The sequence below is a fragment of the Panulirus ornatus genome, chromosome 66, assembly GCF_036320965.1.
Source record: "Panulirus ornatus isolate Po-2019 chromosome 66, ASM3632096v1, whole genome shotgun sequence".
NCBI lineage: Eukaryota > Metazoa > Arthropoda > Malacostraca > Decapoda > Palinuridae > Panulirus > Panulirus ornatus.
In genome coordinates this window covers 6,026,556-6,053,997 of record NC_092289.1, presented here as the reverse complement: position 1 = coordinate 6,053,997, position 27,442 = coordinate 6,026,556, and the positions used below count along the sequence as shown (strand labels likewise).

The following is a 27,442-nucleotide window of genomic DNA, read 5'->3' as shown; positions in this document are numbered from 1 at the left end:
TGTGGAAGAAGAAAGTTGAGAGTAAATGTGAATAAGAGCAAGGTTATTAGGTACAGTAGGGGTGAGGGTCAAGTCAATTGGGAGGTGAGTTTGAATGGAGAAAAACTGGAGGAAGTGAAGTGTTTTAGATATCTGGGAGTGGATCTGTCAGCGGATGGAACCATGGAAGTGGAAGTGGATCATAGGGTGGGGGAGGGGGCGAAAATTTTGGGAGCCTTGAAAAATGTGTGGAAGTCGAGAACATTATCTCGGAAAGCAAAAAATGGGTATGTTTGAGGGAATAGTGGTTCCAACAATGTTGTATGGTTGCGAGGCGTGGGCTATGGATAGAGATGTGCGCAGGAGGATGGATGTGCTGGAAATGAGATGTTTGAGGACAATGTGTGGTGTGAGGTGGTTTGATCGAGTAAGTAACGTAAGGGTAAGAGAGATGTGTGGAAATAAATAGAGCGTGGTTGAGAGAGCAGAAGAGGGTGTTTTGAAATGGTTTGGGCACATAGAGAGAATGAGTGAGGAGAGATTGACCAAGAGGATATATGTGTCGGAGGTGGAGGGAACGAGGAGAAGAGGGAGACCAAATTGGAGGTGGAAAGATGGAGTGAAAAGGATTTTGTGTGATCGGGGCCTGAACATGCAGGAGGGTGAAAGGAGGGCAAGAAATAGAGTGAATTGGAGTCATGTGGTATACAGGGGTTGACGTGCTGTCAGTGGATTGAAGCAAGGCATGTGAAGCGTCTGGGGTAAACCATGGAAGGCTGTGTAGGTATGTATATTTGCGTGTGTGGACGTGTGTATGTACATGTGTATGGGGGGGGGTTGGGCCATTTCTTTCGTCTGTTTCCTTGCGCTACCTCGCAAACGCGGGAGACAGCGACAAAGTATAAAAAAAAAAAAAAAAAAAAAAAAAAAAAAATATATATATATATATATATATATATATATATATATATATATATATATATATATCCCTGGGGATAGGGGAGAAAGAATACTTCGCACGTATTCCCTGCGTGTCGTAGAAGGCGACTAAAAGGGGAGGGAGCGGGTGGCTGGAAATCCTCCCCTTTCTTGTTTTTTTTTTTAATTTTCCAAAAGAAGGAACAGAGAAGGGGGTCAGGTGAGGATATTCCCTCTAAGGCCCAGTTCTCTGTTCTTAACGCTACCTCGCTAACGCGGGAAATGGCAAATAGTATGAAAAAAAAAAAAATATATATATATATTTATATATTTCCCTGGGGATAGGGGAGAAAGAATACTTCCCACGTATTCCCTGCGTGTCGTAGAAGGCGACTAAAAGGGGAGGGAGCGAGGGGCTGGAAATCCTCCCCTCTCGTTTTTTTTTAATTTTCCAAAAGAAGGAACAGAGAATTGGGCCAGGTGAGGGTATTCCCTCAAAGGCCCAGTCCTCTGTTCTTAACGCTACCTCGCTGATGCGGGAAATGGCGAATAGTTTGAAAGAAAAGAAAAGATATATATTTATTGTACTTTGTCGCTGTCTCCTGCATTAGAGAGGTAGCACAAGGAAACAAGACAAAAAAATGGCCCAACCCACCCACAAACACATGTATATACATGCATGTCCACACACGCACATATACATACCTATACATATCAACATATACATATATATATACATACACACACATATACATATATACACATGTACATAATTCATACTCACTGCCTTTATTCATCCCTGGTGCTGCCCCGCCACACATGAAATACACATGTATATACATGCATGTCCACACACGCACATATACATACCTATACATATCAACATATACATATATATATATATATATACATACACACACATATACATATATACACATGTACATAATTCATACTCACTGCCTTTATTCATTCCCGTTGCTACCCTACCACACTCTTAAAACCTTCTACAAAGCATCTCTATCAACCCTGTCATATCCCTTTTCCAGATCCATAAATGCTGCATACAAATCCATGTTTTTTTTTCTTTTCAATATTTCTTACATACATTCTTCAAAGCAAACACCTGATCCACACATCCTCTATCACTTCTGAAACCACACTGCTCTTCCCCAACCTGATGCTCTGTATGTGCCTTTACCCTCTCAATCAATACCCTTCCACATAATTTCCCAGGAATACTCAACAGACTTATGCCTCTGTAATTTGAACACTCACCTTTATCCTCTTTGCTTTTGTACAGTGGCACCATGCATGCTTTCCACCAATCCTCAGGCACTTCACCATGATCCATACATACATTGAATATCCTTACCGTCCAGACGAAAGAATGGCCCAACCCACCCACATACAGATGTATATACATACACGTCTACACACGCAAATATACATACCTATACATCTCAATGTATACATATATGTATACACACACAGACATATACATATATACACATGTACATAATCCATAGTCTGCCTTTATTCATTCCCATTACCACCTCGCCACACATGAAATAACAACCCCCTGCCCCCTCATGTTTGCAAGGTAGCGCTAGAAAAGACAACAAAGGCCCCATTCGTTCACACTCAGTCTCTAGCTGTCATGTAATAATGCATCGAAACCACAGCTCCCTTTCCACATCCAGGCCCCACAGAACTTTCCATGGTTTACCCTAGACGCTTCACATGCCCTGGTTCAATCCACTGACAGCATGTCGACCCCGGTATACCACATCGTTCCAATTCACTCTATTCCTTGCATGCCTTTCACCCTCCTGCATGTTCAGGTCCCGATCACTCAAAATCTTTTTCACTCCATCTTCCTACCTCCAATTTGGTCTCCCACTTCTCCTCGTTCCCTCCACCTCTGACACATATATCCACTTGGTCAATCTTTCCTCACTCATTCTCTCCATGTGACCAATCCATTTCAATACACCCTCTTCTGCTCCCTCAACCACACTCTTTTTTATTACCACACATCTCTCTTACCCTTTCATTACTTACTCGATCAAACCACCTCATACCACATATTGCCCTCAAACATCTCATTTCCAACACATCCACCCTCCTCCACACAACCCTATCTATAGCCCACGCCTCACAACCATATAACATTGTTGGAACCACTATTCCTTCAAACAACCATTTTTGCTTTCTGAGATAATGTTCTCGCCTTCCACACATTTTTAACTCTCCCAGAACTTTCACCCCCTCCCCCATCCTGTGACTCAATTCCGCTTCCATGGTTCCATCTGCTGCCAAATCCACTCCCAGATATCTAAAATACTTCACTTCCTCCAGTTTTTCTCCATTCAAACTTACCTCCCAATTGGTATTACTGGGCTTTGCATGCAATGTGGTTACACCACATACAAAAAGTCACCTTTACCGAGGCTGTATCTTGGGTGTACCACCTCATTATATAACCTCTCACATCAAAGAAGTCTGCATTTCAGATACTAGAAGTAGAACAAGTCTCGGGCAATTGGAACTTTTACAAAGAGGTCTTAGGTAACACCAGGTCTCTCATATTGATCCTGGGGTAATTAAAGAAAGATATACCTTGAATCTCTTAATGATGAATCAGGGCTAGGGGATATCTTACCTCAGCAATTCCATTGTGGTATAGTAAGCTTTCTCTTATGCGTAATGTACTGAGGGTCTATCTTGCTAAGCAGAGGCTCAAAATAAAGAGCCATCCTTAAAAGGGATACAAACACCTCAGTGGCAGAACCTGATATGAAAAATCACTTGTGAACAGCACTAGGTAAGCCTAATCACTTTTCACTCTGTTCCTGTCGTTTGTTACCATAACACCATATGGAATAGAGATGATTAGTGAACTAAGAGAAAAGGAAGAGAAACTACAGCCAAAAGTGCTACAGAAAAAAGCCATTCTCTTTATACCTTTATTATTTAGGAACAGGTTTACCCTTGCCAAGGTATTACCTACTTGTAATCCCTAGAGTCTATCCTCTGTCCCAGTAAATCACAATATACTGGTCAAGGGATAGGTGTGCCAGCATTCTTAGTCCAATCAATCAATTTGTCCAACCATGAAGATTGGCAGGAAATCTTTATTTAAATGTTGCTTCCAACACTGCAACTCGGTGAGAAAACCAATGAATCAAGTGAAAATGACACTCCTTTCCCCAAGGTACAAACTGTGGGAGCTGCTTGTCTAGTGAACATTAACCTGGTCAGTGGGACACAACCTGGAAGTGAGGAGGACTTGACCCATAAAAGGCAAAGTCGGGAACAACACGACCCAAGTTTTGAATTTGTATTGCCACTATAAAACCAGTGATGTTGTCTGGTCTCTTTCTCTAGTGTAACTCCACATTTATGAGGCCCATATGCTTAAAAACCTCCAAGAACATGACAAACACATGGGAAAACGCATTGATAAAAAGTGTAGGATGAGGTGAAGGAGGCATGATGGGATCACAATACAATCCTTTGATCACTCAGTAATTTTAGTATTACTATAAAAAGTATTTAAAAACTATTGGTTGTACCAACAAAACACCCAATTGAATCTCTCCAATATTACTGTAATTACACAGTCGTAAAAGCAATACAGTGAAGAAAATGGAAAAAAACTATGGAGGAAAAGAGAAGGCAAAGATCCTGGCTGGAGGGTGTGGAAAGGCATGGGTAACTTGATAATAATTGCAATCATTCAATAATTATAAAACAACTCTACTTCGTAAAACAATGAAAGCTAATCAGAGTTGGTGTGAAACATATTTTGCATTAAATTTCTTCCTTATATTAGTCAAAAGTCTTAAGGAAATTTTTTTTTTTTTTTTTTTTTTGCTTTGTCGCTGTCTCCCGCGTTTGCGAGGTAGCGCAAGGAAACAGACGAAAGAAATGGCCCAACCCACCCCCATACACATGCCTTGATTCAATCCACTGACAGCACGTCAACCCCGGTATACCACATCGCTCCAATTCACTCTATTCTTTGCCCTCCTTTCACCCTCCTGCATGTTCAGGCCCCGATCACACAAAATCTTTTTCACTCCATCTTTCCACCTCCAATTTGGTCTCCCTCTTCTCCTCGTCCCCTCCACCTCCGACACATATATCCTCTTGGTCAATCTTTCCTCACTCATTCTCTCCATGTGACCAAACCATTTCAAAACACCCTCTTCTGCTCTCTCAACCACGCTCTTTTTATTTCCACACATCTCTCTTACCCTTACGTTACTTACTCGATCAAACCACCTCACACCACACATTGTCCTCAAACATCTCATTTCCAGCACATCCATCCTCCTGCGCACAACTCTATCCATAGTCCACGCCTCGCAACCATACAACATTGTTGGAACCACTATTCCTTCAAACATATTTTCAGAAAATATTAAAATGCTAGAATACAATATGTTTATATGAGATTGTTTTTAAATCTTTTTGATGTTTAAGTGATAAGTGATACCTTTGGCAAAGAAAAAATGGGGAGAATAAGAATATTTATATTTCATTGTTATACATGGCCAACCCATTCTCTAACATTTCTTGATATACCAGAATGAAGCAAAAAGCAAGTGAAACAAGCTCAAATATGCCTAGATTGGTTAGGCTTGTGAGTCATAAAAACAACTATTGATTTTACCATATTGTATTCTGCCTCAATTAACATATACACACTGTTTACTACTATAATTAGAGAAACAAAAAAAAGCATGAAGTGGGCTCTAGAACTGTACACTGCCAGAATCATCAAGACGAATTACCATCAAGTTACAACTACAAGGCAAACAGGTCTGAACACCTAATTCTCCTTCAGACTGAACATGGCAATTAGCAATCCAGACTCACTACTGCATGTAACGCCCCAGAATTCATGTAAAAAGCTAGTAATACTGGACAAAACCACAAATAACTGTCATCTTAATGTAGTTCGACAAGACATACATATATGTAAGTGCACCATTAAAAACATATATAGAACAAGATAGAGTTGTGCGCAGGAGGGTGGATGTGCTGGAAATGAGATGTTTGAGGACAATATGTGGTGTAAGGTGGTTTGATCGAGTAAGTATTAATAGGGTAAGAGAGATGTGTGGTAATAAAAAGAGTGTGGTTAGGAGAGCAGAAGAGGGTGTTTTGAAATGGTTTGGTCACATGGAGGGAATGAGTGAGGAAAGATTGACCAAGAGGATATATGTGTCAGAGGTGGAGGGAACGAGGAGAAGTGGGAGACCAAATTGGAGGTGGAAAGATGAAGTGAAAAAGCTTTTGAGTGATCGGGGCCTGAACATGCAGGAGGGTGAAAGGCGTGCAAGGAATAGAGTGAATTGGAACGATGTGGTATACCGGGATTGACGTGCTGTCAATGGATTGAACCAGGGCATGTGAAGCGTCTGAGTTAAACCATGGAAAGTTCTGTGGGGCCTGGATGTGGAAAGGGAGCTGTGGTTTCGGTGCATTGTAACATGACAGCTAGAAACTGAGTGTGAACGAATGGGGCCTTTGTTGTCTTCCTAGCGCTAACTCGCGCACATGAGGGGGAGGGGGTTGTTATTTATGTGTGGCGGGGTGGCGATGGGAATGAATAAAGGCAGATAGTATGAATTATGTACATGTGTATATATGTATATGTCTGTGTGTGTATATATATGTATACGTTGAAATGTATAGGTATGTATATTTGCGTGTGTGGACGTGTATGTATATACATGTGTATGTGGGTGGGTTGAGCCATTCTTTCGTCTGTTTCCTTGCGCTACCTCGCTAACGCGGGAGACAGCGACAAAGCAAAATAAAAAAATAAAAATAAGAACAAAAGAAAGGTATACTGATCTCTAAATGCTAACCATACAGCAGGAGAAACCAAATGGCAAGTCTATTGTGCTGCAAGTCCAAGAAATGTGTGAGATTCTTGTAGCTGTTACGAGGGAATGATGATGTCAGTTGCAGTTGCTGATTTGCCAACAGCAGACCCTGTTAGACTAGAAATAGCTGCAAATACCATTTACTGATTTGCAAAGACAAAGCATTGGCTTCTGCCACATCAAATAAGAGGCATAAGTCTAAGAAATGTATTTCATGCTCATGGGACAAACTACAAAAGAGAGAAACATGTTTAAGAGGGATCTAGATCGAAGTACGGTGCATGGACTTATTGATACATCACCGTGTACTCAAAATGTGAAGAAAAACTCCATATTCCATATGTTATGGTAGTTAAGAACTTGATGAGAGGGGGATCAGTGACAGAGAAGTGGAAGAGAGCAACTGTTAAGCTGTTTTCAAGAGACTTACTTAAGGAAATATGCTGAATTACAAACAATTACATATTTTCATATTACATTAGGTAATCGTGTGGATGACGAATTTCTTGTTAAAATCATCTTTTATTTAATAATGATGTCATTTGGTTGCACCAGGAGTACATCTTTGAATATTAGAAAGCAGTGAAAATAAGGTTCAACTGAATCACTAATTCTTTTCATTAGGAAAAGTCAGATCATCCATACCAACTCTAATTTTGATGATATAGACCAGAACATAGAGATTATTTACATATGTATTAATTACATTTCTCATCCTTAGAGTATAAATTCATTATATTAACATATCTAAAAGTTTTTCATCAATATCAGCAAAGTGCTTTACCTTAGAAAAATACAAAAAGCCTAAGGACAGTACATTAAAATGATTCAAAGAGGAGAGGACAAAGTAATAATTTTAATTGTGTGATTAAACTGTCTCATGCTTCCTCATATTTGATTCTGAAATTACTCAGACCAGAATGTAATCCTGACTGTTTTATCAGTACAGTAAAAATCTACTTAAAAAATCACTTTTCGTCAGTATCACTGTCAACAAAAAAAAAGCATGAAGGTAAAAGGACTGCATACATTAGCGTCATAATTAAATGAAAATTTTGAAACTGCGCATACAAATATACTTCAATATTTTCTTTCTTGCCTAATCAGGCAAGACTTAAAATATTTAATGAAAGACTAGAACAGTTTATACTTACACAGTACGGTTAAACAATATTATGTTGAAATCTTTTTCTCTGCAAAAATTTCTATTATTCATATCACTGCTAGTTTGCTCCACAATTAATTAAACTAAATAGTACTGGATAAAGGCATAAAATGCACTTGTAATTCTCATTTGCCAGGTGTCTCCAAGGTGATTTTGTGAAATTGTGAAAGGGATTGAATCAAATGTCCATTCCTGACAAAAATTTTTGTTCAACAACAAAGATAATTTTATATATAGATATTTGCTCATGATACTGAGTGAAGAGCACTAAAACTCTCATACCATGATTCATAAATTAATTGACTCAAGTAACAAGACATTCACAATCACTTTCCCTCTCCATGCATTGAGAAAACTAATAGTCTTTAACAAGTACTGATAAAACATTTTAATGTTTAAAAAGCAGTAAGGAGATTTTGTATATTTCACTCGGCTTCACAGAAAACTCAACACCTTTCCATCAACCATTAGCAACTTGAAATGCAACAAAGTTGTGTGGTGTAGGTTTTGAAGTACATTAAAAATATGTATTTGGTGTACGTAAGATAACCTTCCAGATTGTTTTACAATCCTTACTTTTCACTTTTAAGGCACTTGATATATTAAATTTTGGGAACTTAGGATTAACTGGCAAAAAATGGTAATATAGGCTACAGCATTTTTTTTATGTAGCTCATTATAATTAATTTGACTATTGTACAACTACTAATTGATGCAATGCTGTGGCAATCAGGCACTTTTGAAAGTACCATATGCTTGGAATGCCAACCACTTGGTGGGGTTCTAACAATGATGCTGTGCAAATTATCAAAAGATTCTGGTGTGAATTACTGTGCATATAACAACAAACATATATCTACCTATCTCTCTATCTTTATATATGAATATATGTATATACTTACTTCCTGTCCCAGGAGTTCCTTTTGTCTTTCCAAAACTCTTGAATTGCTCAGGAAGCCAGCCACATCCACCAAGCAGGACCATAGGTCCTAAAGTGTAGTGGTGTTGTGTGTGTCTCTGTATGTGGAAAGAGTGGATGGCAATTGAGCAGTAAGTGCTCAGTGCCTTTGTTGTGGTAGACGCATCTAGGGCAAGAAGGGTCCTGGGATGTGCTGAATCAGAGTTTTGTTTAAATTTCAGGATGGATGATACCCAGATCGTTGACGGGAAAGAGTGAATCACGTTTGTTTAGGGAAAGTGGTTTCAGAAGGATCTATGTGGTGAGATTGTGTTTAAGCCTTTGTTGAAAGGGTGATTCTTTAAAACTTGTTGGGTTATTTCAGTATGTATGTGTTTTATCAGTGTTACATATGTTGGTGTTGTAGAGACCTGAGAGTAGAGGTTGCTGAAGTTTGGTTGTTAGTTATGTTGTGGTTTGGATGGGAAGGGTCTAGTGCTTTTGCATAAAATTGAGTGTCAAGCATGCTGAGGTGGGAATGTACTGGTAAGATGGAGGCTCTTTATATATTTGTGGTTGCTAGGGTACCAGCTGTTATTCTGAGTGCTATAGTTTGTGTGGTATGCAGCTTTGTTATGTTTGCATGTGAGAGGGTGGAATACAAGGCATGTGAGGCATAGATTTGGAGTGCAGTGGATAAACTGTTTGTGGAGGGTGCATGGGGATTATATTTGTGTAAATCGGGTGCTAGTTAATGTTCTGAGTGCCTTTAGTGTATTGATGTTATTGGTGTGGGGACTGAATGTAATGGTCATACGTGATGCCTAGAATGATTAGTGCTTCGTTCAGAAGTGATAAACACTTAAGTCGACTGGAGGGTGTATGTTGTATTTGAGTCTTTTTGGTTAAAAAGAGTGATTGGAAACTTCTTTGGAAATGTAGACATTCTGTCCTAGTGATGTAATAATGTACTGCTGCACATTTGTTGTTGTTCCTGTGGTTTTAGGATGTGACATGACTGTGAGGCTTTCTTCATATGAGGACCTTCATCTTGTGGTTTGTCAAAGGTAATGGGAGGTCATGTAGGAAGAGACTCAAAGGGGTTTGGGGAACCCTATTCAACTTCATTGTTGGTTTTAGAGGTGATGCCATTGTCAGTGACTCTGCTATGGCAGCTAGCTATGAAATTCGCTAACAACTTTTTGTTTTTGTTGTTAAGGGAGGTGTCAAATATCTTGTATGCAGAGATGTGTTGGTGGACATTGTCATATGCTTTGTAGTTTACAGCCACTAGTACTGTGTGAGATGAGGGTGTGTTCGGTTCAAGCCATCTAGGCTGTGTTGTCTGAGGTCACTGGGTAGAGATGGTGAGTAGTTGTGTTTAAAGCCATAATGCTACCTCACGTGCACGCAGGGGGAGAGGGATGCCATTTCGTGTATGGTGGGGTGGCGGCAGCAATGCATGAAGGTAGCATGTATGAATATGTACATGTGTATAAATGTATATGTCTGTGTATGTATATGTATGTATACGTTGAAATGCATAGGTATGTATATGTGCGTGTGTGAGTGTTTATGTACATACATGTGTATGTGGGTGGGTAGGGCCATTCTTTCATCTATTTCCTTGTGCTACCTCGCTAACGTGAGAGACAGCGACAAAGTACAATAAGAAATTATATATATATATATATTATTTATTTATTTATTTATTTTGCTTTGTCGCTGTCTCCTGCGTTTGCGGGATAGGGGAGAAAAAATACTTCCCACGTATTCCCTGTGTGTCGTAGAAGGCAACTAAAAGGGAAGGGAGCGGGGGGCTGGAAATCCTCTCCTCTCATTTTTTTTTTTTTTCTAATTTTTCAAAAGAAGGAACAGAGAAGGGGCCAAGTGAGGATATTCCCTCAGAGGCCCAGTCCTCTGTTCTTAACGCTACCTTGCTAACGCGGGAAATGGCGAATAGTTTGAAAGTATATATATATATATATATATATATATATATATATATATATATATATTTTTTCATACTATTCACCATTTCCCGCGATACCGAGGTAGCGTTAAGAACAGAGGACTGGGCCTTTGAGGGAATATCCTCACCTGGCCCTCTTCTCTGTTCCTTCTTTTGGAAAATTAAAGAAAAAAAAAAACGAGAGGGGAGGATTTCCAGCCCCCCGCTCCCTTCCCTTTTAGTCGAAAATGGCCCAACCCACCCCCATACACATGCATATGCATACGTCCACACACGCAAATATACATACCTACACAGCTTTCCATGGTTTACCCCAGACGCTTCACATGCCCTGATTCAATCCACTGACAGCACGTCAACCCCGGTATACCACATCGCTCCAATTCACTCTATTCCTTGCCCTCCTTTCACCCTCCTGCATGTTCAGGCCCCGATCATACAAAATCTTTTTCACTCCATCTTTCCACCTCCAATTTGGTCTCCCACTTCTCCTCATTCCCTCCACCTCCGACACATATATCCTCTTGGTCAATCTTTCCTCACTCATTCTTTCCATGTGCCCAAACCATTTCAAAACACCCTCTTCTGCTCTCTCAACCACGCTCTTTTTATTTCCACACATCTCTCTTACCCTTACGTTACTTACTCGATCAAACCACCTCACACCACACATTGTCCTCAAACATCTCATTTCCAGCACATCCATCCTCCTGCGCACAACTCTATCCATAGCCCACGCCTCGCAACCATACAACATTGTTGGAACCACCATTCCTTCAAACATACCCATTTTTGCTTTCCGAGATAATGTTCTCGACTTCCACACATTCTTCAAGGCTCCCAGAATTTTCGCCCCTCCCCCACCCTATGATCCACTTCCGCTTCCATGGTTCCATCCGCTGCCAGATCCACTCCCAGATATCTAAAACACTTTACTTCCTCCAGTTTTTCTCCATTCATATATATATATATGAAATGCGGGAGACAGCGACAAAGTATAAAAAAAAAAAAAAAAAATATATATATATATATATATATATATATATATATATATATATATATATATATATATGCATAGTGCTATTGTACAAAAGCAAAGGGGATAAAGGTGATTGATTGAGAGGGTGATAGCATGTACAGAGCATCAGACTGGGAAGGAGCAGTGTGGTTTCAGAAGTGGTAGAGGATGTGTGGATCTGGTGTTTGCTTTGAAGAATGTATGTGAGAAATACTTAGAAAAGTAAATAGATTTGTATGTGGCATTTATGGATCTGGAAAAAGCATATGATAGAATTGATAGAGATGCTCTGTGGAAGGCATTAAGAATATATGGAGTGGGAGGCAAGTTGCTAGAAGCAGTGAAAAGTTTTTATCGAGGATGTAAGGCATGTGTACGAGTAGGAAGAGAGGAAAGTGTCTGGTTCTCAGTGAATGTTGGTTTGCGGCAGGGGTGCGTGATGTCTCCATGGTTGTTAAATCTGTTTATGGATGGGGTTGTTAGGGAGGTGAATGCAAGAGTTTTGGAGAGAGGGGCAAGTATGCAGTCTGTTGTGGATGAGAGGGCTTGGCAAGTGAGTCAGTTGTTGGTCGCTGATGATACAGCGCTGGTGGCTGATTCGGATGAGAAACTGCAGAAGCTGATGACTGAGTTTCGTAAAGTGTGTGAAAGAAGAAAGCTGAGAGTAAATGTAAGGTAAGTTTGAATGAAGTAAAACTGGTGGAAGTGAAGTGTTTTAGATATCTGGGAGTGGATTTGGCAGCGGATGGAACCATGGAAGCGGAAGAGAGTCACAGGGTGGGGGAAGGGGCGAAAGTTCTGGGAGCATTAAAAAATGTGTGGAAGGCGAGAACATTATCTTGGAAAGCAAAAATGGGTATGTTTGAAGGAATAGTGGTTCCAACAATGTTATATGGTTGCGAGGCGTGGGCTATAGATAGCATTGTTCGGAGGAGGGTGGATGTGCTGGAAATGAGATGTTTGAGGACAATGTGTGGTGCGAGGTGCTTTGATCGAGTGAGTAATGAAAGGGTAAGAGAGATGTGTGGTAATAAAAAAAAGTGTGGTTGAGAGAGCAGAAGAGGGTGTATTGAAATGGTTTGGTCACATGGAGAGAATGAGTGAGGAAAGATTGACAAAGAGGATATATGTGTCAGAGGTAGAGAGAACGAGAAGTGGGAGACCAAATTGGAGGTGGAAGGATGGAGTGAAAAAGATTTTGAGCGATCGGGGCCTGAACATACAGGAGGGTGAAAGGCATGCAAGGAATAGAGTGAATTGGAACAATGTGGTAATCCAAGGTTGACATGCTGCCATTGGATTGAACCAGGCATGTGTAGCTTCTGAGGTAAACCATGGAAAGTTTTGTGGGGCCTGGATGTGGAAAGGGAGCTGTGGTTTCAGTGCATTACACATGAGAGCTAGAGACTGAGTGTGAACAAATGTGGTCTTTTGTTCTTTCCTAGCGCTACCTGGGGTGTGTGTGTGTGTGCTATTTCATGTGTGGCAGGGTGGCGACAGGAATGAATAAAGGCAGCTAGTATGAATTATGTACATGTGATTATATGTATATGTTTGTGTATGTATATGTATGTATACGTTAAAATGTTAGGTATGTATATGTGCGTGTGTGGACGTGTATGTCTATACATGTTTATGTGGGTGGGTGGAATGGGCCATTCTTTTGTCAGTTTCCTTGTGCTACCTCGCTAACGCGGGAGACAGCGACAACGTATAATAAATAAAAATATATATATACATAAATGCACATACACGTACATATATACATATACATATTAACATATACATACAGACCTCTATATATATATATACACATACATATTCATACTTGCATGCCTTCATCCATTCCCAGCACCACCCCACCCCACAGGAAACAGTATTGCCACCCCCTGTGTCAGTAAGTTATTGCCAGGAAACAAGAAAAAGAGAGACCACATCTCCTCACACTCACTCTCTAACTGTCAAGTTTAATGCACTGACACCACAGCTTCCTATCCACATCCAGGCCCCACAGACCTTTCCATGGTTTACCTCAAATGTTTCACAAGCCCTGGTTCAGACCACTGGCAGCACATTGACCATGGTACACCACATCATTCCAATTCACTCTATTCCTTCCATGCCTCTCACCCTCCTATATGTTCAGGCTCTGATCACTCAAAATCTTTTTCTTTCCATCCTTCCACCTCCAATTTGGTCTCCTACTCCTTGTTTCCTCAACTTCTGACACACACATCCTCTTTGTCAACCTTTAGTCATTCACTCGCTTCATATGCCCAGATAATTTCAACACACCCTCTTCTGCTCTCTCAACCACACAGATTTCATTACCACACATCTCTCTTACCCTTTCATTACATATCCAATCAAACCACCCACCACATATTGTCCTCAAATATTTCATTTCCAACACATCCTCCCTCCTCCGTACAACCCTCTCTATAGCCCATGCCTCGCAGCCATATAATATTGTTGGAACTACTTTTCCTTCAAACATAGCTATGTTTGCTTACCTCATCACTACCTATTACCACATCCTCATTTGCCCCCTTCACCAATGTCCCCATTTGTTCTGTAGCTTTTCTGGCACTACTGACCTCCTTCCATAACATCTTATTCTACCTGAAGTTTACCGACATTCCCTCACCCCAACTATCATTTGCCCTTTTTCAACCTCTGCACCTTCATCTTTTCCTCCTGCCATGTTCTCTTGTACATCTCCCAGTAATTAACATTCTTCAGTAAGTACTGCCCATATACCTCTCTCTTCTTTTTCACTAATAACTTGGTAATCCCATCACTCATTAAGCTTTTTACCTGTGCATAGCCCACCTTTTACATACCACAGACTTGCGAGTAGAGCTTCCCTAAATATCTCGCTTTCCTCCCCTTGCTTCATTTACTGTTAACTTTTGTCATTTTACACTTTCTTTCTTTCTTGGTATTTCTTCACATACACACACCAAACCCATTACTTACTTTCACCATCCTCTTCTTATTCATATAATATCCTCAGCCAAAAACCTTGCCCCCCATCAGGTAATGATCATACATCCTAGTGGCTCCCTGTCTCATTGCATTCAAATCAAAGGCACTCTCTTTTGGACACCTCTCAATTAGTACATAATCAAATAATGCCCTCTTACTATCTTTGCTACTCACCCACATATATTTACGTCTCTCCTTTTTAAACCAGGTTTTCTCAATCACAAATCCTTTGTCAGCACATAACTCTACAAACTGTTCAACATTTCTTTTTACTTTATCATTCCATGTCCCTCAGTTAAACCCTCAACTGTCAGTTAACTCACTTTCTCATTTAAATCACCCAGTCTCTTGCACCAAAAGTACTGACACACTCACCCAGCTGCTCCTATAACTCTCATCATCTTCCTTCTCATAACCAAATACCAAGCACTAATAATCACCCTTCTCTTGCAATCCACATCAGTCCAGAGCTTCCTTCCTTACATTCACCCATTCCCCACAACAACTGTTTCAACAATAGCATTAACCCTTCATGAGATTTTACCCTCACATCAGCACCTGACCTTATCCCTTAGACATTCCTAAACCATTCTTATGTTTTGCCCTCAAGATTTGGTTCCTTTTCTCAAACATACAACCTGTTTCACCTTTCTTCTCACCTTGGTGTTGAATGTGTCTGATGGTAGGATGGCAGATTTATGGTGTTTGGGTCAGGGAGGTATGTGAAGTGAGAGGCATAGAAAGTGATTTGGTGAAGATAGAAGAGGTGGTGAAAGCCTTACATAAGAAATGTGGTTGCTATTAAAGTTTAAATTAAGAAAAAGGTTGACTTATTGATTGGTTAGTTAGAATTTTCACTGGATGTATGGATAATGGAGAGGTACCTGAGGATTGGTGGAATGCATTATGTTGTCTTTGTATAAAGGCAAAGGGGACAATGGTGAGTGTTCAGACTACAAAGGTATAAGTTTGTTGAGTGTACCTGGAAGTTGTATGGAAGCAGTGACTGAGAGTGAAAGCATGTACAGAGCATCATATTGGAGAGGAATAGTATGATGTCAGGAATAGTAGAGGATGAGATAAATACTCAAGAGGGATTTGTATATGGCATTTCTGGATAGGGAGAAAGCACATGATAGGATTAATAGTGATGTCCTGTGGAAGGTGTTTCGAATATATGGTGAGGGAGGAAGGCTATCAGAAGCAGAGGAGTTTTTATCAAGAGTGTAAAGCATGTGGTGTATAGAAAGTAGAGATGAAGAGTGGTTCCAGGTGAATGTAGGCTTGCGGTAGGGATGTGTGATGTCACCATGACTGTCTTGATTTGTTTATGGATGGGGTGGAGAGAGAGAGAGAGAGAGAGAGAGAGAGAGAGAGAGAGAGAGAGAGAGAGAGAGAGAGAGAGAGGCAGGGGGGATATGCAGGCTGTAGGGGGTAGGGGCTGAGAAGTAAGTCGGTTGTTGTTTGCCTATGACAACAGTGGCAGCAGATTCGAGTGAAAAACTGCAGAAGTTGGTGTCTGAGTATGGGAGATTATGTGAAAACAGGAACTTTTGAGTAAATGTGAATAAAAGCAAAGTTATTTGGTTTAGCAATGTGGAGGGACAGTTTAGTTGAGAATTAGAGTTTGATTGGTGAAAATTTGGAAGAAGGTGACTTGGTAGTGAATGGACCCATGGAAGTGGTGAGTCAATGAATGGGTAGGGGGGTAAAGATTCTGGGAGGTGTGGAAAAAGGTCTTTATCTGGGAGGGCAAAAACAGTTTTGTTTGACAGTATAGTTTTCCCATCAACAATGTATGGATGCAAGGCTTGGGCTATAGATGAAAATGTCAGAGGAGGATGGATGTGTTGAAAATAAAATGTCTGAGGACAGTGTGCAGTGTGGGCAAATAAAATGTATGAGGACAAAATGTGGTGTGGGGAGGGTTAATTGAGTAAGTAATGATAGGGTAAGAGAGAAGTGTAGTAATAAGAAGAGTAAGAGAGGTGTAGTAATAAGAAGGGTAAGAGAGAGGTGTGGTAATAAGAAGAGTATAGTTGAGAGGGCTGAACACAGCATGCTGAAATGGTTTGCACATGCAGAGAGGGTGAATGAGGAGAGGCTGACAAAGAGGATACAAGTGTCAGAAGTAAAGGGGCTGAGGAGATGGGGAGACAAAATTGGAGATGGAGAGATTAAGTGATAACTATTTTCAATGTACAGGGTCTAATCATGCAGGATGGTGAAAGGCATAAATGGGATAGAGTGAATTGGAGTAATTTGGTGTACAGAGGTGACATGCTGTCAGTAGACTGAACCAGGATTGGGGCTGTGGTTTCAAAGCATTAATCATGACAGTTACAAAAACGATGTAAGAGAATTAGGCCTTTTTTTTTTTTCCCTCTTTCTGGTGCTACCATATAAGGCATGGTTGAAGACCAACAAGGTAGGCTAGTGCCCCTGCAGGCTTCTTTTATATAAACTTTGATAAAGTCAGTGGCAGATCTATCAGCCTGCCTTGCCAGTGAATACAAGAGAACATGACACCAATCCTGATATCTTTGAAATTCTCCAACTCCAGCTACCAACAGTGTCCAGACTTCTTGAAAAACTGAGCCACAACATAACCAAAATATCCTTCTCATCAGCACAGCAAGGCTTCAGATCCACTCACTCCAGTGCCATAATGCATACAAACTACACGTAACACATTCTAGATGGCTTTAACTACCCTCCTGGACAGCACTATATGCAATGGCCATAAACTATGCATTTGTCACCATTCCTTGACTTGGTCTTACACACCATCACAAACACACAGAAAAAAAAAAGGCCAACTGAAAAAAATAGCTGGTTAGCCACCAAGCCATAGTCCCATACACAGGTTTCACCTTCAAAATCCTTAAGCTCAGTACTATAGTTCTTTCTTTAACCCTCCACAATTCACAGCCTTCCTGTTCCCTTAGAACCACTGAGTGAGTCCTATCATATGCAAATGACCTTAGATCAGAGCTTCCTAACATTGCACAAGCAGCTACAAACTTTGCAGTATCATATCACATAATTAGAACATTAGCTTACTCAAAACTAAATTTTTGCACTGTATTGGAATACATCGACCTTGTAACCCTTGACTAATGTGAAACCGACCTGCATCCCCACATAAATCTCAAAGATCAACCACTCTCAGTTAACAATACACTAACCATGCTATCACATATGGTCAACCCCCTCCCTTCTTCATTTCTACTGACATCTTAGCGAATCCAGCATGGCCCCCTGAACCCACACCCCAGGTAAGCCAGGCTGCTGCCAGTGCCACTCTCATCCATAAATGTTTATATTCTGTTCTTATTTGTGATGTTATTTCAGACCTAAACATATTGTGTAATATATATTTGTGAGTAATTATTCCATAATATTATATACATTAAACAGTGAATGCTAAGAGAGTGTAAAAGGGAGATGATGATGTACTTGTCATGCATGGCAGAGGACACTGGGATACTGCATAATGAGTCTTGGTCATTCTCCCAGCCAACACATAGATGCACACACTACACACAAAGAGAATGGAAAACATCTTGCATGCCATTTCATCCATCATGAAAAAATAATTGATGAACAAATGGATCATATTTCCTTTTGAATTTTTGAGACTGCGACAATGAATTCCTCATCCACTCACATGTGTAACTGTTCTGGGTGATCAGATGTATTTTTCTTAAAGTACTGTAGATCCTTATAGTCAGTGTTTCTATGATCATCTCTGTAAGTCCAGACCATCACACCACACCCTAATCTGATCTCTAAATCAGGCACTCTTTCTTATACATTTACTGTCTTTCCTTATAAGATAAAATCTGCCTCACATTTCATACTGTCCTTGAAGTACTTAATTTCCAACATGTCCATCCTGCTCCATGATTCATATTCATACAACACTGGTGAAACTGACATTTTCTTTCAAACTCATTCAGTGTCACACAAACAACACTGGTGAATGACATTTTCTTTCAAACTCATTCAGTGTCACACAGATGTAGAAAAGGCCTCAGTCACTCATCTATTCTGTACCTGTTATGTGTAATGCACTAAAACTATAGCTCAATATCCACAACTGGGCCCCTTAGGCTGTTTTGTGGTTTACCTCAGCTGCTTCATATGCCATGGTTCAGTCCACTGACAGCATGTCGCCTCCTCTATACCACTTCACTCCAGTTCACTTTATCTCATGCATAACCTACATCCTCCTATATGTTCAGACCCCAAGCACTCAAAACCTTATTCATTCTATCCTTCCATCTCTAATTTGGTCTTCCCCGTTCTCTTTGTCCCCTCCACTTCTTACATGTATATCCCTATGATCAAACCCTTTCAGCACACCTTTTTCAGTTCTCTCAGCTATACTCTTCATATAACCACATTTCTATCTTACCTTATCATTTACTCCATCAACTCTCCTCACACCACATTGTCCTCAAATTTTTAATTTTCAACGCATTCACCTTTGCCTGGACATTCTCAGCTCCAGCCCTTGCCTCACATTAATACAACACCATCAGGACTATTATACTTTCAAACATACCTATCTTCATCCTCCTTGATGGTAAACTCTCTTTTCACAATAATATCTATACTCGCACACCTTTACCCTCTTACTCAAACTGTGACTTGCTTCAGTTCTCATAATTCCATTCACTTTCATATCTACTTGCAGATTATTTTATTTATTATACTTAATTGCTGTTTCCCGCATCAGCGAGGTAGTGCCATACACATACACATATATATATTTATTTTATATTTATTTTGCTTTGTTGGTTTCCCGCGTTAGCGAGGTAGCACAAGGAAACAGACAAAAGAATGGCCCAACCCACCCACATACACATACATATACATACACGTCCACACACGCAAATATACATACCTATACATCTCAACATATACATATATATATACATACACAGACATATACATGTATAGACATGTACATAATTCATACTGTCTGCCTTTATTCATTCCCATCGCCATCTTGCCACACATGAAATAACAACCTCCTCCCCCTCGTGTGCGAGGTAGCGCTAGGAAAAGACAACAAAGGCCACATTCATTCACACTCAGTCTCTAGCTGTCATGTAATAATGCACCAAAACCAAAGCTCCCTTTCCATATACAGGCCCCACAGAACTTTCCATGGGTTACCCCAGACGCTTCACATGCCCTGGTTCAATCCATTGACAGCACGTCGACCCCGGTATACCAAATCGTTCCAATTCACTCTATTCCTTGCACGCCTTTCACCCTCCTGCATGTTCAGGCCTCGATCACTCAAAATCTTTTTCACTTCATCTTTCCACCTCCAATTTGGTCTCCCACTTCTCCTCGTTCCCTCCACCTCCGACACATATATCCTCTTGGTCAATCTTTCCTCACTCATTCTCTCCATGTGACCAAACCATTTCAAAACACCCTCTTCTGCTCTCTCAACCACACTCTTTTCATTATCACACATCTCTCTTACCCTTACATTACTTACACGATCAAATCACCTCACACCACATATTGTCCTCAAACATCTCATTTCCAGCACATCCACCCTCCTCCGCACAACTCTATCTATAGCCCATGCCTCACAACCATATAACATTGATGGAACCACTATTCCTTCAAACATACCAATTTTTGTTTTCCGAGATAATGTTCTCAACTTCCACACATTCTTCAGCGCTCCCAGAACTTTCGCCCCCTTCCTCACCCTATGATTCACTTCTGCTTCCATGGTTCCATCAGCTGCCAAATCCACTCCCAGATATCTAAAACTCTTCACTTCCTCCAGTTTTTCTCCATTCAAACTTACCTCCCAACTGACTTGTCCCTCAACCCTACTGTACCTAATAACCTTGGTCTTATTCACATTTACTCTCAGCTTTCTTCTTTCACACACTTTACCAAACTCAATCACCAGATTCTGCAGTTTCTCACACGAATCAGCCACCAGCGCTGTATCATCAGCGAACAACAACTGACTCACTTCCCAAGCTCTCTCATCTACAACAGACTGCATACTCGCCTCTCTTTTCAAAACTCTTGCATTCACTTCCCTAACAACCCCATCCATAAACAAATTAAACAACCATGGAGATATCACACACTCCTGCCGCAAACCTACATTCACTGAGAACCAATCACTTTCCTCTCTTCCTACACATACACATGCCTTACATCCTCAATAAAAACTTTTCACTGCTTCTAACAACTTGCCCCCCACACCATATATTCTTAATACCTTCCACAGAGTATCTCTATCAACTCTATCATATGCCTTCTCCAGATCCATAAATGCTACATACAAATCCATTTGCTTTTCTAAGTATTGCTCACATACATTCTTCAAAGCAAACACCTGATCCACACATCCTCTACCACTTCTGAAACCACACTGCTCTTCCCCAATCTGATGCTCTGTACATACCTTCACCCTCTCAATCAATACCCTCCCATATAATTTCCCGGGAATACTCAACAAACTTATACCTCTGTAATTTGAGCACTCACTTTTATCCCATTTGCCTTTGTACAATGGCACTATGCAAGCATTCCTCCAATCATCAGGCACCTCACCATGAGTCATACATACATTAAATAACCTTACCAACCAGTCAACAATACAGACACCCCCTTTTTTAATAGATTCCACTGCAATACCATCCAAACCCCCTGCCTTGCTGGCTTTCATCTTCCGCAAAGTTTTTACTACCTCTTCTCTGTTTACCAAATCATTCTCCCTAACCCCCTTACTTTGCACACCACCTCAACCAAAACACCCTATATCTGCCACTCTATCATCAAACACATTCAACAAACCTTCAAATTACTCACTTCATCTTCTCACATCACCACTACTTGTGATCACCTCCCCATTAGCCCCCTTCACTGATGTTCCCATTTGTTCCCTTGTCTTACGCACTTTATTTACCTCCTTCCAAAACATCTTTTTATTATTATTCTTTTTTATTATTCTTTGTCGCTGTCTCCCACGTTTGCGAGGTAGCGCAAGGAAACAGACGAAAGAAATGGCCCAACCCCCCCCATACACATGTATATACATACGTCCACACACGCAAATATACATACCTACACAGCTTTCCATGGTTTACCCCAGACGCTTCACATGCCTTGATTCAATCCACGGACAGCACGTCAACCCCGGTATACCACATCGCTCCAATTCACTCTATTCCTTGCCCTCCTTTCACCCTCCTGCATGTTCAGGCCCCGATCACACAAAATCTTTTTCACTCCATCTTTCCACCTCCAATTTGGTCTCCCTCTTCTCCTCGTTCCCTCCACCTACGACACATATATCCTCTTGGTCAATCTTTCCTCACTCATTCTCTCCATGTGCCCAAACCACTTCAAAACACCCTCTTCTGCTCTCTCAACCACGCTCTTTTTATTTCCACACATCTCTCTTACCCTTACGTTACTCACTCGATCAAACCACCTCACACCACACATTGTCCTCAAACATCTCATTTCCAGCACATCCATCCTCCTGCGCACAACTCTATCCATAGCCCACGCCTCGCAACCATACAACATTGTTGGAACCACTATTCCTTCAAACATACCCATTTTTGCTTTCCGAGATAATGTTCTCGACTTCCACACATTCTTCAAGGCCCCCAGAATTTTCGCCCCCTCCCCCACCCTATGATCCACTTCCGCTTCCATGGTTCCATCCGCTGCCAGATCCACTCCCAGATATCTAAAACACTTCACTTCCTCCAGTTTTTCTCCATTCAAACTCACCTCCCAATTGACTTGACCCTCAACCCTACTGTACCTAATAACCTTGCTCTTATTCACATTTACTCTTAACTTTCTTCTTCCACACACTTTACCAAACTCAGTCACCAGCTTCTGCAGTTTCTCACATGAATCAGCCACCAGCGCTGTATCATCAGCGAACAACAACTGACTCACTTCCCAAGCTCTCTCATCCCCAACAGACTTCATACTTGCCCCTCTTTCCAAAACTCTTGCATTGACCTCCCTAACAACCCCATCCATAAACAAATTAAACAACCATGGAGACATCACACACCCCTGCCGCAAACCTACATTCACCGAGAACCAATCACTCTCCTCTCTTCCTACACGTACACATGCCTTACATCCTCGATAAAAACTTTTCACTGCTTCTAACAACTTGCCTCCCACACCATATATTCTTAATACCTTCCACAGAGCATCTCTATCAACTCTATCATATGCCTTCTCCAGATCCATAAATGCTACATACAAATCCATTTGCTTTTCTAAGTATTTCTCACATACATTCTTCAAAGCAAACACCTGATCCACACATCCTCTACCACTTCTGAAACCACACTGCTCTTCCCCAATCTGATGCTCTGTACATGCCTTCACCCTCTCAATCAATACCCTCCCATATAATTTACCAGGAGTACTCAACAAACTTATACCTCTGTAATTTGAGCACTCACTCTTATCCCCTTTGCCTTTGTACAATGGCACTATGCACGCATTCCGCCAATCCTCAGGCACCTCACCATGAGTCATACATACATTAAATAACCTTACCAACCAGTCAACAATACAGTCACCCCCTTTTTTAATAAATTCCACTGCAATACCATCCAAACCTGCTGCCTTGCCGGCTTTCATCTTCCGCAAAGCTTTCACTACCTCTTCTCTGTTTACCAAATCATTTTCCCCAACCCTCTCACTTTGCACACCACCTCGACCAAAACACCCTATATCTGCCACTCTATCATCAAACACATTCAACAAACCTTCAAAATACTTTTTATTCTCCCTAAAATTTAATGATACTCTCTCACCCCAACTCTCTTTTGCCCTCTTTTTCACCTCTTGCACCTTTCTCTTGACCTCCTGCCTCTTTCTTTAATACATGTCCCACTCATTTGCATTTTTTCCCTGCAAAAATCGTACAAATGCCTCTCTTCTCTTTCACTAATAATCTTCATCTCACCACTCACTACCCTTTCTAATCTGCCCACCTCCCATGCTTCTCATGCCACAAGCATCTTTTGTGCAAGCCATCACTGTTTCCCTAAATACATCCCATCCCCGCCCCCCATGTCCTTTGTTCTCACCTTTTTCCATTCTGTACTCAGTCACTCCTGGTACTTCCTCACACAAAACTTCTTCCCAAGCTCACTTACTCTCACCACTCTCTTCACCCCAACATTCTCTCTTCTTTTCTGAAAACCTCTACAAATCTTCACTTTTGCCTCCACAAGATAATGATCAGACATCCCTCCAGTTGCCCACCCTCAGCAAATTAACATCCAAAAGTTTCTCTTTCGCACACCTATCAATTAACACGTAATCCAATAACGCTCTCTGGCCCTCTCTCCTACTTACATATGTATACTTATGCATATCTCTCTTTTTAAGCCAGGTATTCCCAATCACCAGTCCTTTTTCAGCACATAAATCTACAAGCTCTTCACCATTTCCATTTACAACACTTAACACCCCATGTACACCAATTATTCCCTCAACTGCCACATTACTCACCTTTGCATTCAAATCACCCATCACTATAACCCGGTCTCGTGCATCAAAACTACTAACACACTCACTCAACTGCTCCCAAAACACTGTTTATATATATATATATATATATATATATATATATATATATATATATATATATATATATATATATATATATATATATATATATATAAACACCAATACATGCCCATATACATACACACACGTATACATATATCCACATGTACATATTCATACTTGCTTCCCTTCATCAATTCCTGGCGCTACCCCACCCCACAGGAAACAGCATCGTTACTCCCTGCTTCAGCAAGATAGTGCCAGGAAAACAGACAAAAAGGCCACATTCATTCACACTAGGTCTCTAGCTGTCATGTGTAATGCACCAAAACCACAACTCCCTGTCCACATCCAGGCCCCACAGACCTTTCCATGGTTTACCCTAGATGCTTCACATGCCCTAGTTTAGTCCATTGACAGCACGTCGACCCCGGTATACCACATCGTTCCATTCACTCTAATCCTTGCACGCCTCTCACCATCCTGCATGTTCAGAACCTGATCACTCAAACTCTTTTTTACTCCATCCTTCCACCACCAATTTGGTTTCCTGCTTCTCCTTGTTTCTTCCACCTCTGACACATATATCCTCTTTGTCAATCTTTCTTTACTCATTCTCTCCATATGTCCAAACCATTTCAACACATCCTTTTCTGCTCTCTCAACCACACACTTTTTATTTCCACACCTCCCTTACCCTTTCATTACTTACTAGATCAAATCACCTCACATCACATGCTGTTCTCAAACATTTCATTTCCAACACATCCACCCTCCTCTGTACAACCCTATCTATAGCCCATGCCTTGCAACCACATAACATTGCTGGAACTGCTATTCCTTCAAACATACCCATTTTTGCTCTCCAAGATAACATTCTCTCCTTCCACACATTCATCATCGCTCCCAGAACCTTCGCCCCCTCCCCCAACCCTGTGACTCGCTTCCGCTTCCATGGTTCCATTCGCTGCTCTAAGTCCACACCCAGATACCTAAAACACTTCACTTCCTCCAATTTTTCTCCATTCAAACTTATATCCCAATTAACTTGTCCCTCAGCCCTGCTGAACCATATAACCTTGCTCTTATTCACATTTACTCTCAACTTTCTCCTTTCAAACACTTTTCCAAAACTCAGTCACCAACTTCTGCAGTTTCACTGAAAGTTACACCCCAACAAACCAGTCTCTTTGCACTTTTAAACCTAATAACCTTGCTTATTGATATTTACTCTCAGCTTTCACACCTCACACTCTCTTCTGCAGTTTCTTGACTCTAATCTGCCACCAGCATCATGTCATCAGTAAACAACAAATGAACTCTCTCCAAGACCCTTGCATTTATCTCCTTATCATCCCATTCATAAACAGATAAAAAAAACCACCACTTTCCCATACAACTTACAGGTACACTCTACAAACATAAAATGTTTCTCTGTAATTCAAACATTATATCCCCTTGCCTTTAAACAGTGGCACTGTACATGCATTCTGCTAATCCTCAAGCAACTTGCTGTGATCCATACATATACTGAAAATCCTAAGGAAACCAATCAATGAAACACAAATTTCTTTTCTCAAGAAATTCATATGTAATACTATTCACTTTAGCTGCCATGTAATACTATTCACTCTAGCTGCCTTGCCACATTTCATCTTAGGTAAAGCTTTCACCACCTCTTCTCTTTAATGAAACTACTTTTCTTTGACTCTCTTACATAACTCCCTTGCACAAACATCCTACATCTGCTATGCTATTAAGCACATACAAAAATCCCTCAAAGAATTCATGCATTCTCTTATTTACCTCATCTCTGCCTGTTACTACTTCCTTATTTGCCTCTTTACTGATGTTCCCACTTGTTCTCTTGTTTTGCCTCATATTATTAACCTCCTTCCAAAACATTATCATATTTTCCCTGAAGTTTGCTGATATTCAATCAACCCAAAAAGACTTGAAACTACTGTACCTTTAAATATAACCTTGTCCTAAAAACTGACCTCTCCTTCCACACTCCTTAATGCATCCAGGACATTTACACCCATCCCACCCCATAACTTGCTTCAGCCTCGGTGATTCTATCCCCAGCCATCTATACTCCCAGGAACCAAAAGCACTCCATGTATTCTAGTCTTCCCTCTTCAGATCTACTAACTGTTCTTTCACCCCCTGTTGCACTTCATTAGCTTACTTTTACATACATTTACTCTCCACTTCCTCCTTTCACATGCTCTCCCAAACTCTGTCACCAACTTCTGGAGTTTCTCTCTGGGTCCTGCTACCATAGTCATGCTGTCTGTAATCAAGAGATTGATTTCCCATGTCCCACATCCCAAGCAGGACAGAGACCTGTACCTTGCTATAAGATCTTTGCATATACCTACCTCTACCATATTCAGAAGCAGTCAACAACCATGGTGACACCACACTTTCTTGATGCATCCCCACTTTCACTGGAAACTATTCATCTTTCTCCATACTTACCTGCACACATGCCTTACTCCCAGCAAAAACTCATCAATATATTTTAGTATCTTTCCACTTACCTCCATATACTTGTAATACCTTCCACAAGGCATCTCTGTTTACCCAGTATTATGATTTCTCCAGCTTCATAAATGCTACATACAATTTGCTGTCTTTCTCCAAACAGTATTTGCACAAATTCCTCAAAGTAAGTACTAACCCTACATGCCCTATATCTTTCCTGAAGCCACAATGGTCCTCCCTGACAAGAAGTTTTGTGCCTGCCACCATCTTAATCACCCTTTGCTATACACCTAAGCAGTATAATCAAAAGTTTTTAACTCAATAGTTGTAGCATTCACTTTTGTCTCCCTTGCCTGTAACTCAATTGCAGTAACATTCACTTTTGTCTTCCTTTCTTGTACGTAGGCACCTTACCTTGGGCTATACAGATGTTCAATAGTTTAACAGCAAAACACCATGACCATCCCCTTTGCCAAGAAAATAAATGCAATCCCATCCTCTC

General features: G+C 40.7%; 2 protein-coding genes across 6 annotated transcripts in view; one reads left to right on the top strand and one right to left on the bottom strand.

The window, feature by feature from the left end:
- Window positions 1–27,442, top strand: part of LOC139746857 (uncharacterized) — a 456,577-nt gene that overhangs the window by 47,948 nt on the left and 381,187 nt on the right. The gene's annotated exons all lie outside the window — the stretch shown is intronic.
- LOC139746859 (uncharacterized) overlaps window positions 1–27,442 on the bottom strand; it is a 118,710-nt gene that overhangs the window by 43,531 nt on the left and 47,737 nt on the right. The gene's annotated exons all lie outside the window — the stretch shown is intronic.